Below are 15382 nucleotides of genomic sequence, written 5' to 3'. Positions count from 1 at the left end.
TCGAAGATGTTGTCAACCGTCGACTCATACAAGTCGTTGGTTCTGGCATCCCATTTATTGCTGACGATACATACTATAATAGGATCCCATGATGCTATGTCAATTTTTTGCATTTTTAACGCTTCCAAACACTCTTTTACTGTATTGTACAGGGTTTTCAAATGTTCGGCTGATTCTCTTTGCGTCTGTGGAATATGTAGTATTTTGTTAATGAGCTTATTGACAATTCGTCTTTTATTGTCATATCTCTCTTTAAGTTCATTCCAGGCACTAGTATAGTTTGTTTCTGTTATCTGGTAATGTTGAATTGCTTTCTCTGCTTCTCCTTTCACGTACGTTTTAAGGTATTGCATTTTTTCAACCATGCTAATGTTGACGTTCGTGTCGATCATTGTTGCAAATACAGGGTGTCCCATGACGAAAGACCTCGATTGATATTGGAAAAAGTATAAATAGGAGAGTTTTGAAAATTTGGTAGGATACTGATGTGGGCATGCCCAATCCAACTAAAATATTTTCAAGATGGTTGCACTTCCGCTTATACCGGAAGTCGATCACAACTTTCTTATTTTAAATAGAACACCCTATATATTATTACATATTTGGATTCCTCACAAAATTTTGACCAACTTTTGTATAGAATGCCCTATGCCTATCTCTAGCCGCTTTCGAAATATTTGATGTTTTTCCAAAAAAGTGACAGTTGCAACGCTCAACATATTTTTGTACTATGTTAAAACCGTATTTCATTTTGCAATGAAACTTTGGGTTATTGTAAATAAAGGATCGTTTTATTAAACTGAGGGTGCGTAATGACTCATTTGTATACAGGGTCGTCAAAAAAAAATCATAAAGTTGCCACTAAAAAAAATGAAAAATCTCAAGTTTTTTAAATAGAAACCCACATTTTTTATGACGGAATCATTTTGAGCATTAAAAATTACTATAAGTTTCAATTTACTTGCCTATACCTAAATCCAACCCATTTCGTTTTATTTGAGAATAAACATTTTTTTATTAGGCTGCATGCTCGGCTGCATGGTTGGAATTAGCTGGTACTCTAGTTGGCCATGCTTTTGACACACGGTGATATTGGAGACCTGCAGGGCATGTTAATAACAAGCGGTTGTCGAGCAACCGTACCAGCAACAATGACCTGTTTACCCGTTGCCCGACAACCGCCTATACAGTGCAGGCCAAAAGTTTAAATTTTCTCATTTTTGTTCGTGTTTTACGACGAAAGGGCTCAAGTTACAGATCTGAAAAAAATACAGAAAACTAGTCCGTGATAGGTACTACAACTTTCATTAATACGATTTTTCAATCAAATCAACCGTACAGGCGCAAAAAAATCAAAACCGTTTTCCCATGTTAAACTCCTATGTCAAGGGTGCTCTTGGACACCTGGTATGTGTATTCGCCTATTTAACAACCTACCAGACAGGCTGAAAACATTGACGGACAAAAGTTTCAAAAAAGAAGTAAAAAATTTACTGATTGAATTAGAACCCTACACTATAGAAGATTATTTTGTTAAATAAAGATTGTTTATTCTCTGAAATCTGTATTTAGGCAAAAATCGCTGAAAATGTATATAAGTCTCTTTAAGTACTACATAGTTCATAGTTTACCATGACGCTATTTCCTTTGTATTAGTTGATAATGTACATTGTACTCTATCCTAATCACAATTCGAAATAAAGACTATTATTATTAATGCAAATTTATTTGCCTAAATCTTTTTTTGCCATCCCTGTAGAACCTTTGTATCAAATATTCTAGTAATAGTATTCTACCTCTAGAAACAAATGCCCTGCAGTCAATTTTTCATCATTGTAAAAACTAATTGTTTTGAAAAAATTGAAATATTAGAAAATCTATTAAGTGTGTATGTATTAAAAAATATGTAGTTCTATTTAAAAAACTAATATTTTATCTGCCACGAATTTATACACCACTCTGTACAGGGTGTTACAAATTCAATGCATTAGCATTGCTATCTCAGAAACTATAGTTGATAGAGTTTTAGTTAAATGGAGGCAAAGTTCCGCATTTGATTGCTGAATAATTTGTTAAAAAAATGCAAATTCTTTTATTACATCCATATCCAAAAAAGATCTCCGACATAAACCAAAAAAGTTAAATTTCTATTTTATTTTTTTACCACTATTATTGATTATTTTGGAAAATCAATGGCACCTTCTGGAGGCACTTTTTTATGCTCTTCAATAAAATTGTTTTAGTTTTTAGTTCCGAGGTTCAGTTTTTTAAATACCATCATCAATTTCAATTTTTCAAATATGGACCTGAACATTTTATTTCATTTCTTACTAGCTACAGGCCTGCCGAAACTAATGATGTGTCACACTTGTCAAGAAAATATACCTAGTGTATTATGTACTTGGTACTTTAAGTTTGTTAAATAAATTAAGCAATTGAAATTGATTGGTTGTTGTCATAATGAGAAGATAATTTATTTTTATATAATATGGGTTCATTGTTTCTTTGAAAAAGAGAGAAAGTTTTCTATGGTATTCATTCATTTAAAAAAAATACGTTTTTGTTCAAACGGACGAGAAGTACTCACTTCACGTACTGTTTAGCGGCCGTGAAATGCACTTTTACGGACGGTGTCAATAGCAACGGCCAAAAAAAAATACAGGAAGAAAGTAAATTAACAATATCTATGTCACCGTCTACGCTTATGGTTGCTAGTTACGATTTCTCTATGTGACCACTGTGTGCACCAATTACAGCAGTACGCCCATCCATATCAGTACAGCAATCTTCGTCTCCCAATTTCATTTTCGCGTATATGAAAAAATGGAAAATATTTCTGACAAGAGTCAGTTTATTATTTAACGTCACATCAACAATGCATAACCAGCAACATAAACAATAAACGTCACCGTGATTGGAACCTCCTCATTTAATTTATCAAAAATTAAGAATTTCTAAATAAATATCGTTTGAACAAAAAATTGTGTGTACACCTCGGCCGTGAAAAATATTTTTCGTCCTCAAGATTGTTGTCCTCTGGCTGTAAGATGGCCTCGGACGACCAACTTTCTTTCAGCCGAAAAAATACCATTTCACTGCCTAGGTATACAAATAACTATTTTGTTTAATTATTTACTTTTCAGATACTCACATGTTTAAATTTGTGGTTGAGTTTTGATGAAACAGCTTTATTTTTAGTGTTAAAAAGAGCAAAACCTAATTATTAAATCATCAAAAATGTAGGTACCTAAGTACACTACTGAACTAAGTGTGGCACATTATTATATTATCATACAGTGCTTTCATAAAGTACATACTGCCTAAATTCAATAAAATTGAAAAGACTAACTTTTCTCAAAAATGCTTGAACACCTATGTTTTTATTTTTATTAACTACTGTTGTGTTTGGAATGGATGTTGTAATTGGAATTATACAGGTCCCAAAAACTAAGTATTTAAAATATGTTTGATCTTTTAAATGGCAACACCTCTTTATTATTGTATAAGTTTCTAGACCCCAGCAACAATTCTAAACATCATTCATCTTTCCATGCAAGTTGTACCACAATTATTGTTCAGCAAATATTAATATTTTGAAACCAATAATTTTCAAGTTACATTCATAAATTTCAAGTCAAATTAACATCCTCAAAAATTATTGATAACATTTAAAAGAAGTTAATAAACAGTCTTTGTTATTGTCGATAGAATTCATTTTGAACTGATTTTAATTTTTTACTAGGTATTTTTTTTAATAAAATTTGGGAGACCTATAGTTTTGAAAAAGGTGTTTTTGACATTTATTTGAACAGAATTGGGTAAGGGTAGGGCTTTCGTGGAAAACGCTATATTTTTCGTATTTTTAAAGATATGGATCTGAAACTTTCTGTATGTACAGTGTGTAGTGTTGGCTCGAATCTGACCTTATCAGATGCCGGTTCTGTGACCTTGGGGGCGACCTTGAGCTGTCAAACATGACAAATTTCAATTTTTTTTTCGTTTTATTACCCAGAATCGTGAAGAGCACCATCAATAACCCCTATACCAAATTTGAGCACTTAAACTTCAATAGTTTTCCCTCTACGTCAAGTTAGATCTAGCAATTCCTATATGCAGAGTTCACGTAGAAAACGCGATAATTTCATCATTTTTTGAGACAAAATTTTGAAATTTGGTATATGGGCAGGGTAATTAAAGAGATTGAATTTACCAAAGTCTGTTTTTCGCTATTTGATCTCCAAGGTGACCTTGAACTGTCAAATATATTGTCACGAATGGAAAATCCGTTAATTGAAAAGATGGACGAATTAACTTAAAAAACATAAAAGTATTCGAGGATTGCGAAATATTAAGCGCACGAGGCAAGGTCGCATCACGATGCACCGAGTGTGTCATCCACCGAGTGCACCGTATCGGTGATGAGTCACCACCACCTGCTTTGCAGAAATGTGAAAAACAAGCGACAATAACAAACTGCGTCAGCCGATCAATCGGGTATAAAATACGCCGATTTTAGCAGTATAGAATAAGTGTGAACCGATCAACGGTAGTGCGACCAGCTGACCCGAGAAGTCGAAATGTCGACTCTCCTCGGGAAAAGATCAAGTTAATTAGTCCGTTCTCCAAAGTTGTTCAAACGCGAAGTGACCAAGCCATTGCCAGGAAAAGCTAAGTCCTTAGCTTGTGACCATGTAAGTACAATTGTGAAACTGTCAACTTTTTGTATGTTTACAACCGTATTGTGCATCCATTTGTGTATACCGTATTTAATAGATTTAAGTGTTATATGAGGAAAACTCAGTGTTTGATTCCATCCCTAAAACTGAGATCCCGGCGCGACGTTTATCGTCGTGAGTCAGTTTAATTGGTGAACCCAGAAGGGCTCATAAATTAAACGTGACAATATTTCAAAAGAAAGGTTTTATAAATTTTGCTTTAGGAAACGATGAAAAGCACTATAGATAATTCACATACCAAATTTGAACCGTCTACGTAGCCCTGATAGCTTTCTACGTCAATATTTTAGTGCGGCTCCTCCTGTGAACAAAGGATTTCGTAAAAAACGCCTTAACTTTAACAGTTTTTATAATAAAAACTCGAAATTTGGGATACCAACGTTCAGTCGGGATATCTCGAGTGTGCCGTAGGTGGCTTCTCGGAATTCAATATTTGACATGACCTTTGCCTGTCAAATAATCGTGATAATGTTAAAATTTATTTATTTTTTCTCAAAACTGTAAACGGGACTCTCCAAAATCCCCATTTTGAATTTAGTGCTTCTAGGTTGTTCCGTTATTATTATAGGTAAAATTATTTTCATCTTAAAATCATTCCGAAAAAAAAATTATTTCAGAGAATGACCCACGCAAATGGTGGAGCACCGCGGCTTCTTTTGACTCTATTGTTACAGTTCATAGACGCGACGCCACGTCGTAAATTGCGTCGATCGCCGAAATGTTTATTTTCTGGTTTTATTTATTTAATATAAAATATAAGGCATTAATACACTACTAGTTATCATCTGGTTATTTGATCCTATTGTCAATTACAAAGAAGTGTATACATTAACTATTTACTTGAATTAAAAACTTGCTGATAAAAAAACTGTAGTTACGTATAAGGCTATAAATGCATATTTAAAATATAAAATTTTGTTACTTATTAGATATAAATCTAAACCAAAACGGCCCAGTAGTGTTTGTGACATTAATGGCGGCATATTTTTCTCTTAACGCCATGAAAATTATTTTTATGAACTATAAATAACTTTAAAAAGTAATTTTAAATATATTTTTATATCATTATATTTTAATATATTGTCACGAAGGATAATAAATCAAATTTATTACTTGAGCGGAAACATTAAAATTGTGGAATGCGGTCGGAGTGCAACTGCAATTAAGATGCATTTGCTGAATTGCGAAATAATGTGGAATGTTTTCCAAGTACCGAGGGTCGAAAGTCGTCACGAGTTGTCGGCTAGACGAGGCGAGGTCTGGGAGTTTTGATTGGTGGAACCAGTGTCTGGAATGCTATAAAAAGGAAGTTGTACCCTAAGGAGGGGTTCAGTCCAGTTCTGTCCAGTCAGTCCAGTTTTGTGGTGCACCACGTTAGTAACCGAACCGCAAATGTCAATTAGACATGTCCGTAACGCTCAAGTAAAGTTAATCGCGAACCGCGCTCCAAGTGACAAGCCTCTCTCCAAGATTCTGTCTTCTATAGAGATGTAAGTATGTTTATTGTACTTCTATGTTGTGTATTAATTTACGCCTGGTTTATTATGATTTTATTGGGAGTTAGTAACGTTTTCGTTGGGTTAGGAAACCTGTTATTTTACTAGTTAGGTAGTTAGGAGTTGATAGGTTTAAGTACGTATTCAATAGAACTTGATGGTAGAGTTAACTGTGTTTTATTTTCACGCTAAAACGAGATCCCAGGCAAATAAGTTGAATTAAATTCAACACGTCACGCTAGTCGTGACATATGGTGGAGGCGCCGACGTTTCAGGGTGGAAAAAATATAATTTTTATTTTTTTTAAATTTTAATCGTTCTATTTAAAATGGGGGGTACTTCATCAAAAGAAGAAGAAATAATTATTTCTCAAGCGGGTAATAGCGGCGGTATTTCTAATAGAGCGTCTCAAGAAAAAGAGAAAAAATTTTGATTGATATTTTTTTGTGCATGGGGGTATTAATGCTGGTGTATTTTAGCATTAGAAAGATTATTAGTTTGATGAATAAACAAATTCGCAAAGAAATTGCTAGGAATAATCAAATCGTTTAAATTTTGTCCAAAAGCTTGAAAAATCGAAATAATTAAAAATACTGCCAAACATTTCGTATTAATTTTTCATGAGTGAACCAAGTGACAAATCACGAGTACGAACTCGCAGTAGAGCTCAAAGTGTATCAGACAAAGAAAAATTTGTTTTGCAACAAGCACTAGCCCAAGGGAAAAACCCCGAAAAAGTCTTAAAAGAGTTGAGAGAGTTTAAACCCGCACATCATAGCTCAACTGTCGGTTCCTCTGCTTCTGGGCAGGCATCGATATCTGCAGGTGCCCCAGAAGTTGACAGAACAACTTCTATTGTCAGTGTAACAAGTAGTGAGGACGAGAGCCCTTTCGAAAGAACTGTCGTAAGTGCTCAAATTGAAACCCCGCGAATTCAAGCAACCAAAGCTTCGACTTCCCGAGTTCAGAAAGCTAAAGATTCCAAAGCAGGATCACGATCCCCAGAACAGTTTTTTAAGCCAAGAGCTTCATTGAGTAGGACTCCGCCTAAACCGCGAGAATCAGAAGAGTCTTGGCAAGAAAGTCCCTTAGAAGTGGTAGTGCCAGAGCCTACCTCATCCCGCCCCACAGATTTATTACAAGGTGGTAATAATCCTTGCCCACCCCCTGTAATTCGAGAGAGAAACAGTGTGATACGTCCTAACAATCCGGCAGCAATGGCTAACATGACTTTACAGGTAGCTTTGGCTGAGCCAAAAACTCCAGCTACACCAAAGTTTACATGCCCACCTACTTTTAACCCATCTATAGACTCTCCCATTATTTTTGTGAATAAATATGAAAAAGCAGCGATTGCAAACAGCTGGTCGGAAAACCACAAAATTTCCTACTTAGCAAATTTCTTGGAAGGCCCGGCTCAGACTTGGTTTGATGGTTATATTAACGAACCGGCAAACCAGGCAAAGACATGGACAAATATAAAAACGGACTTTTTAAAAGAATTTTCTGGTGAACAGCCACTAAGAAAATTAAAGTTTCGATTAAATACACGAAAACATCAAGACAATGAGGATGTTAAAAAATATTATTTTGATTTACTTGCGTTGGCAACGGAAATTGACCCGACAATGTCTTTTGACACGTTTAGGGACCATTTTGAAAATGGTTTACACCCATCCTACTATGAAATGTATTACTTGCTGAGTTCAAGTAATCAAAATTTTAATGACTTAAAACAGCTAGTGTTAAAGCTGAGTGACATTAAAGAGAGAACCCTGGTGAATCAGATGACACGTGATACGGCACTGCTTTCCGTGTCCGATGCGTTAAATAACGAGAATCAAATAGTCAGGAGCGGACCAGGAAATACAACAAATTTTCCACGCAGAGATGGCAATCCAAATAGAAATCGAGTCTATTATAATAGTAATAGCACAAGAAGAAATTTCAGAGATAACAGGAATGTCGCCAGTAACGGTCCGAACAGGAATTTTGTCAATTATCGTGGAAATTTTACAAGAAATATACCACCAAGGAACAATGCCATTAATAATGATTAAAATAATGGCGGTCAACGGCCATATTACCAAAATCAGAATATGCAAGGGAATAGAAATAATGAGTACAGAGGTCCAAACTATGGAAACAGAGGACCTTACCGAAATCAAGGTAATAGCTATTTACCGAATACAAGAACACACGATGGACGCATTAGATGCATTAATTGCAAAAGAATTGGGCATGCATCGTGCAACTGGAATGCAAACAGTTCCAGAAATAATTCAGATAACCGTCGAAATGATCGGGTATATCAAAACCCAAACGAAAGAGGACAATTTCGTCAATAGGAAGCCCTAACGAGATTGTCCACCTGTCATCAAAGGGCGTCAAAGGAGGGTTATTGTATGTGCATTTAAAAGTAAATAATCAAGAAAATGTAAATGTCGTTCTGGACGAGCGTGTAAAAATATTGTTGATTTAAATTATATTAATAACATGTATCCTTTGGAAAATGATATTGAATTAATTACGGCAGGCAGTTACCCTCTTACACTTATTGGAAATTCACAAGTGACGATTGAAGTTAATAATAAAGAGATATGCGTTGAAGCATTAGTGGTAAAAAATTTGTCCAAAGCTCTAATTTTGGGACATAACTTTTTGACGACGACAAAGTCAGTCATTGACTATAATAACAATAAAGTGACATTGCAGCATGGTTCGGACAAATTAATCCTAAATTTTGGAAGTTATGATTCAACTAAAGAATGCGAGCCACAGCAAGACTTGTTTGTAAACATAACAAACGAGCCAACAGTAAATTCCCTGAAAATTACCGTCGCTAACGATTACGTGTTGAAGCCCGGGAATGATATAATTACCCGATTGAACTTGAACCGACGACCGTCTGACTTAGCGGAATATTGTTTTATTGAGAAAGACAGTTTTTTACGACCGAGAGGTCTTATTTGCGTAGGATTACCGTTTTTGCAGAATGGACATTTTTATATTAAGCTTAAAAATGTCGGTCATCGTAGAATTTTTGTAATAAAAAATTCCACGATTGGTAATCTCGAGAAAACAATTAAAATGGACATGACAAAAATTCCAGTTTGTTGTATTAATGAAACCGAAAATGATGAAGAAATAATTACCATGAATGACTATAATCTAAGCAATATAACTAACTTAGGAATACATAATAAATTGCAAACGCTACTTGCGGAGTATAGTGACGTTTTTTCAAAAACACCAAAATATATGGGGAGAACAGATGTAATTGAACACGAAATTGACGTAGGGAATGCTAAACCTATAAAACAAAAACCTTACAGGGTAGCACAAAAAGAAAGGGAAATAATAGATAATCAAATAAGGGAAAGGGAACAATACGATATACTAAGGCAAAGTAACTCGCCCTGGGCGAGTCCCGTCGTATTAGTAAAGAAAAAGTCTGGAGAGACGCGAAGTTAAACAATGTAACAGTAAAAAATTCGTGGTCAGGATCTAATATTGAGGATATTTTGACTTACTTAGGAAACGCCCAGTATTTCTCATCGTTAGACATGTATTCAGGTTATTGGCAAGTCAAAGTAAAAGAAGAAAGTAAGCCACTTACTGCCTTTACAGCGCCAGGTCACGGATTATGGGAATTTAATGTAATGCCTTTTGGATTGTGCAATGCTCCGGCAACATTCCAACAATTAGGGGATGTAGTATTTAGAGATTTAAAATGGAAAGAAGTTTTAATTTACATGGACGACATTATAATTTTTTCTGGAACAATAGATGAACATTTGGAAAAATTACGTAAAGTTTTCAATAGACTTCGAAGTGCAGGCCTAACGTTAAAACCTAAAAAATGTGAATATCTAAAAGAAAAAATTAATATTCTTGGTTATACAATTTCGACAGATGGAATTTTTCCTGATAAATCAAAATTAGTTTCAATTGAAAATTTTCCGAGGCCAAAAAATGTAAAAGGTGTACAAAGTTTTTTAGGACTTTGTAACTATTACCGGAAGTTTATAGAAAATTTTGCAAAAATTGCACGCCCCTTACATGATCTGACAAAGAAACAGAATAAATTTGATTGGCCAAGTGTGATTAGTGAACCAGTGTTGGCACATTTTCAGCCAAACAAAGGGTGTGAATTAAGGGTAGATGCATGTCAAGATGGAATAGGAGCTATACTGTTGCAAGAAGACACAGGGAAAAGTTACACCCTATCGCTTACGCAAGCAGAAGTCTTAGCAAAGCGGAGAAAAATTATTCTATAACTGAATTAGAAGGATTAGCAGTTATATGGGCACTTTCATACTTAAGACACTTTATTTATGGTAAACCTGTAAAAATTGTAACTGATCATTATGCTTTATGTTGGCTAAAGACATTAAAAGACACAACAGGTCGTTTAGCTAGATGGTCATTAAAACTGTCGGAATTTGATTACACGGTGTGCCATAAATCAGGAATTGCGCACAAAGACGCTGACTGTGTAAGTAGATATCCGGTACTGCAACCAGATACGGATAAACACGACGTTGAAGAAATACCAACATTTATTTTGGATACTCGTAATATCGAGGAGTTACAAGAGAAAGATGAAAAAATTTTCCAAATAATAATGACAATCAAAAACCCGGAAAATGCTACAATTGGTTTACGTAAGCAGGCAAAAAACTTCAGGATTGAATCCGGAATTTTATACCGAGTAAATCCGAATGATTTAGGTCGAGATAAGCTATTAGTAATACCACAACAGTTAGTGGGAGAAATTTTGTATTCTCACCATTCGGAACCGCTGAGTGGTCATTTGGGAATAGCGAAAACGCTATCAAAAATTAAGCAAGGGTATTATTGGCAAGGGTTGCAAAAAGATGTTGAAAATTTTGTTGAGGGTTGTCCAGATTGTCAAGCTAGAAAAGGTCAGCAAAATCAAAAGCCGATAGGATTTTTACACCCAATTCCTGTGGAAACACCATTTGAAAAGGTAGGAATTGACCTTCAATTCCTGACCTTTTAGGCCCTTTTCGCCGAAGTAGCAATGGTAAAACCATGATAGTGGTAGCAACAGACTATGCAACACGTTGGGCAGAAACTGAGGCGTTACCGAGTGGAAAAGCAGGGCCCGTAGCAAAATTTATTTTGGAAAAAATAATTACGAGACATGGAGCGCCTAAGGAATTATTAAGTGACAGAGGAAAAGTGTTTCAATCAGAATTGGTGACAAAACTATTGAAAGAAATGGGCACTACAAGCCAATTTACAACGGCATATCATCCAGCGACAAATGGTCTTACGGAGCGAGTTAATAAGACTCTTGCAAATATGTTGGCAATGTACACCAACACAAATCAGTCAAATTGGGACCAATACTTACCACATGTAACTTTTGCCTATAATTCAGCGAAACAAGACAGCACGCAATTCTCACCCTTTATGCTAGTATATGGACGAGAACCTGTTTTACCAACTGAAGCGAACATTATGCCGCATACTGAATCTCTTGATAGCAATCAAATGAGGGAAACTAGTCTGGCAATACGTAATTTTGCTGCTGAAAACATAAAAAGACGACAAAACATAGATAAACTTCGTTATGATTGTAAACATCGGCATGTGGAGTTTAATGAGGGTGACCAGGTGAAAGTTTTCACCCCAATAAGGAAAGTTGGGAAAAGTGAAAAATTGCTGCTTAGATGGTTCGGACCTTATTATATAAGACGAAAAATGTCGGACGTGGACTATGAGATACAGAAAGGCAGGTCAGACAAAGCAAAAAGAGAAGTTGTTCACGTAAGCAGAATATTACCCTATTATGATCCCTGGACCCCAAAATGCACGCCTTTATAAGGAAAAAAGAGGGGAAAAACACACAAAAGAAACAACTTTGAATAACTAAAGAGTATATTACTACTAAAAAAAAAAAAAAAAGAGAAACAAACAAACGAAATAAGATAAAATAATAATAATAAAAAAAAAAGATAATAACAATAATAAGAGGAAAAAAAATATACAATTAAAATTACACACTTACAAAAAATACAATAAAATTGATAAAAATTGATAAAAAAAAAGTAATGTGAAAAAAAAAAAAAAAAAAAAACTCAATAATGGTGGTGGTGGAAGTAAATGCGGTGACCAGTACCATTTATGGTTACCTGGTCACCAGACCACCAAGTTGGAGAATTGCTGTCTCCTGAGGTTGTCTCCTCAATATTATTGTCCGCCGTTGGAGCAGCAATCCCGTTCGGGAGCCGCTCTTTGCGGACCGGGGGCGTCGATGGCCTCGTTGGCACTGGTGACCCCCACGCAGAGGTGTTAGATGAGGGTGACGGATAAGTGACACCCTGGTGGCGCCCAATGGACGGTGAAGCGGACCTGGCACCAATGTCCCTATCATTATCAGACCAAACGTCGGCGAGCCCTTCACCAGGGCGGCGCATTGTTAAAAGTCTCCGGAAGTGCCGGAGACGGCAACCCCTTCCAAACCCAGTTTGGTTGTCACTTGGGGGGCAAGATTGTGGATCTTTAGTTTTGAAAAGAACAACAAATTGGATTACTTTATAATGTGAATAACAAAGCCAACAAATTTACTTACGGTTCATGATGAAAGCACGAAAAAAAAAAAAAAAAACACTGCTACACTCAAATGGAGTTAAAAGAAAAACCGACTGCACTCGCAAAGGCACACAAAGAAAGTGACTGGAGAGGAAAAAAGTAAAGGACCGTTTCGTCCATAAAATGACAAAACTGCTGTGAATGCAGTGCTGTATAAGTAAAATAAATAAACGATAATAAGGCACCGTCTATCCCTAACTGACATAAAGATTGTAACACTTTGTATACAAAGTAATAATTTTGTTGAAATGAAAATATTACGTTTGTTGGGTACAAACTTCACATACCGAGTTGTACCTAAATTTGAAGTTACTGAGCTCAGGGATTTTTATTCTCTTATCCGCGTCTGAATTTAATGGCCAATTGAAAGATTCACGAACGGATATTAGTCTAATTCTCCGCAGTTACACCAAAAGTGTGTAAAATGATTATCTAAGCGCGCGTGTTACAAGTTATTTGACTACAATGGAAAAAATGATATAATTAAAATGGCATACTTAAACAAAAAATACGAGGGACGTTAAATATATCGGGAAATGCCATAGGTGCCGAACAAGTAAATACTTGAATAAATATAAATGTCAGGGGTATGTGATTATGGGGGGATAGACAGAGTAAAATAACGAGTTTTCGTTTTATTTTAGTGTTGGATATTTTTGAATACCAGCATAATGTATTCGATCGAAACAAATGCATCAAATGAATAATATGCGACCGCAAGCGTAAAAATGCTGACATGAAATTAAAAGAATATAAATAATTCCATCGCTGTGATTTGCATTTTAGTTAGCGAAGTACCGTGATAATACCGCGAGTGCGTTTCATTGAAAAATACCGATCAAGAGTTTATAAAAAATGGAGTGGATTGTGATGTTTCTATATTATGCCCGATGTGTTTCGGACATAAATGTTAAATTACATTTATATGACATGGCGTTATACCATTTATGGGAGTTACATCAAGAAATACAGCGACCAGGAATAGTGTATTTGGGAGTCACAAAGGCGTTACTAGCACTTTGGACCCAAATAATTCACGTAGAATACCAGATGATTCATATTGAGTTAATGATGAGACAAGGAAGAAACCCTACGGAAAGATGTGGTTGTGCAATCTGCGCACCTCCGAGGGTGCCATTCAATCAACCAAGACAATTTTGGGAAATTTGGGGAAATCTGTTTGTGGATGGCTGCGCATGCAATGTTTGTGCGTACAGAAGGAGTTCACAAATCAGGCGGCGTGAACTACATCAACCTCCACGACCCCATTTGCCACCAAGAATGATGGGACATCCATTTAGGGTGCCATCAAGAAGTGAACCTACATTAGTTGAAGTGCCGAGGGTGACTTTGCGACAGAATTGGAACCCCGTTGAGCCACCACTAAATACAGCAAACATGACAAATTGGACTCGGCAGGTAATTGCCACGCCTCTTCGAAGACGAATAAATCATACACGTGTACATGGTACGGCACCATATCAAGTGCCTATACGTGAGGAAAGAAATGAAGACCAGTTGAACACTGATCAGGCGAAACCCGGAGAGACCCAAACCGAACAAAACAAGTGAAACAGTTATTGTTCAATATTTTATATCTATATTATATACTATATATTTAAAGTTTATCTATATAATAATGACTATTGTAGCACGAAGAAAATAAATGATATTTAACCATTTTTCTTGATTAATTAAAGGTAAGATTGGTAAAGTTAATACAGGCATAATAAGTTTTAAAAGGCGTCAAGTACGTCACTGTTATTAATATGATAATGATGACACAAGCGTTGCCCTGACCTACCTCAAAACCGCTGACAAGACAAAATAAACCGAGTATAGGTTGTTTACACTACTTAGGTAGAGTGCATTTCTAACCATAGGGTCATTAGACAACCGTAAATTTTGTTTTGTGTTTACGTTTTGATAATTTACTTTCTTATTTTTGTTTACAGATAATCTAGGGAAGAAGCAATCAAACGTTATCGTCAATTTATTTTTTGTGTTTGGATAAATAAAGTATTTCTCCGCACGGATTTGAAATGAAGTTGGAACGTTCAATGTTCCAGTTTTTAGAACAACTTAGTTGATATGGAAATTGGGACATTAGTTAAACATATGCAGAAGTTATTGCAATCGGTTTGAGGTATACCAGTGAATAAAATTCACTGGGTTGAAGGTTATTAATTTAATTGAGATATAAAAAAAAATATGCGTGTATATTATTATATGTTATTATTAAGCCTTAAGTAACGCATATTAACCTTTGTTCTTATTTTCATTACATGTAAAAACCGCTTGAGGGAGCCATAAGAAGCCAATGTACTAAGTAGCGCTGTGCAAAGCCAGTATTGGACGACCATTGAAGATGACATTTAACCGTATCACCAGAGTCGACCACATGATGAAAATAAAACCTAAGCAGGAAGGACTATGAAAACGACATTGCTAGACTTGAGCTACTGGACTATTTGGTGACCAGTGGAAGACGATGTGTTAAGTCATAGACAGGGCAATGTATGATTG

The sequence above is a fragment of the Ips typographus genome, linkage group LG15 (genome assembly GCF_016097725.1).
Source record: "Ips typographus isolate SLU linkage group LG15, UJ_Ityp_2.0, whole genome shotgun sequence".
NCBI lineage: Eukaryota > Metazoa > Arthropoda > Insecta > Coleoptera > Curculionidae > Ips > Ips typographus.
The sequence above is the reverse complement of the archived record's forward strand: the minus strand, read 5'-3'. Positions refer to the sequence as shown.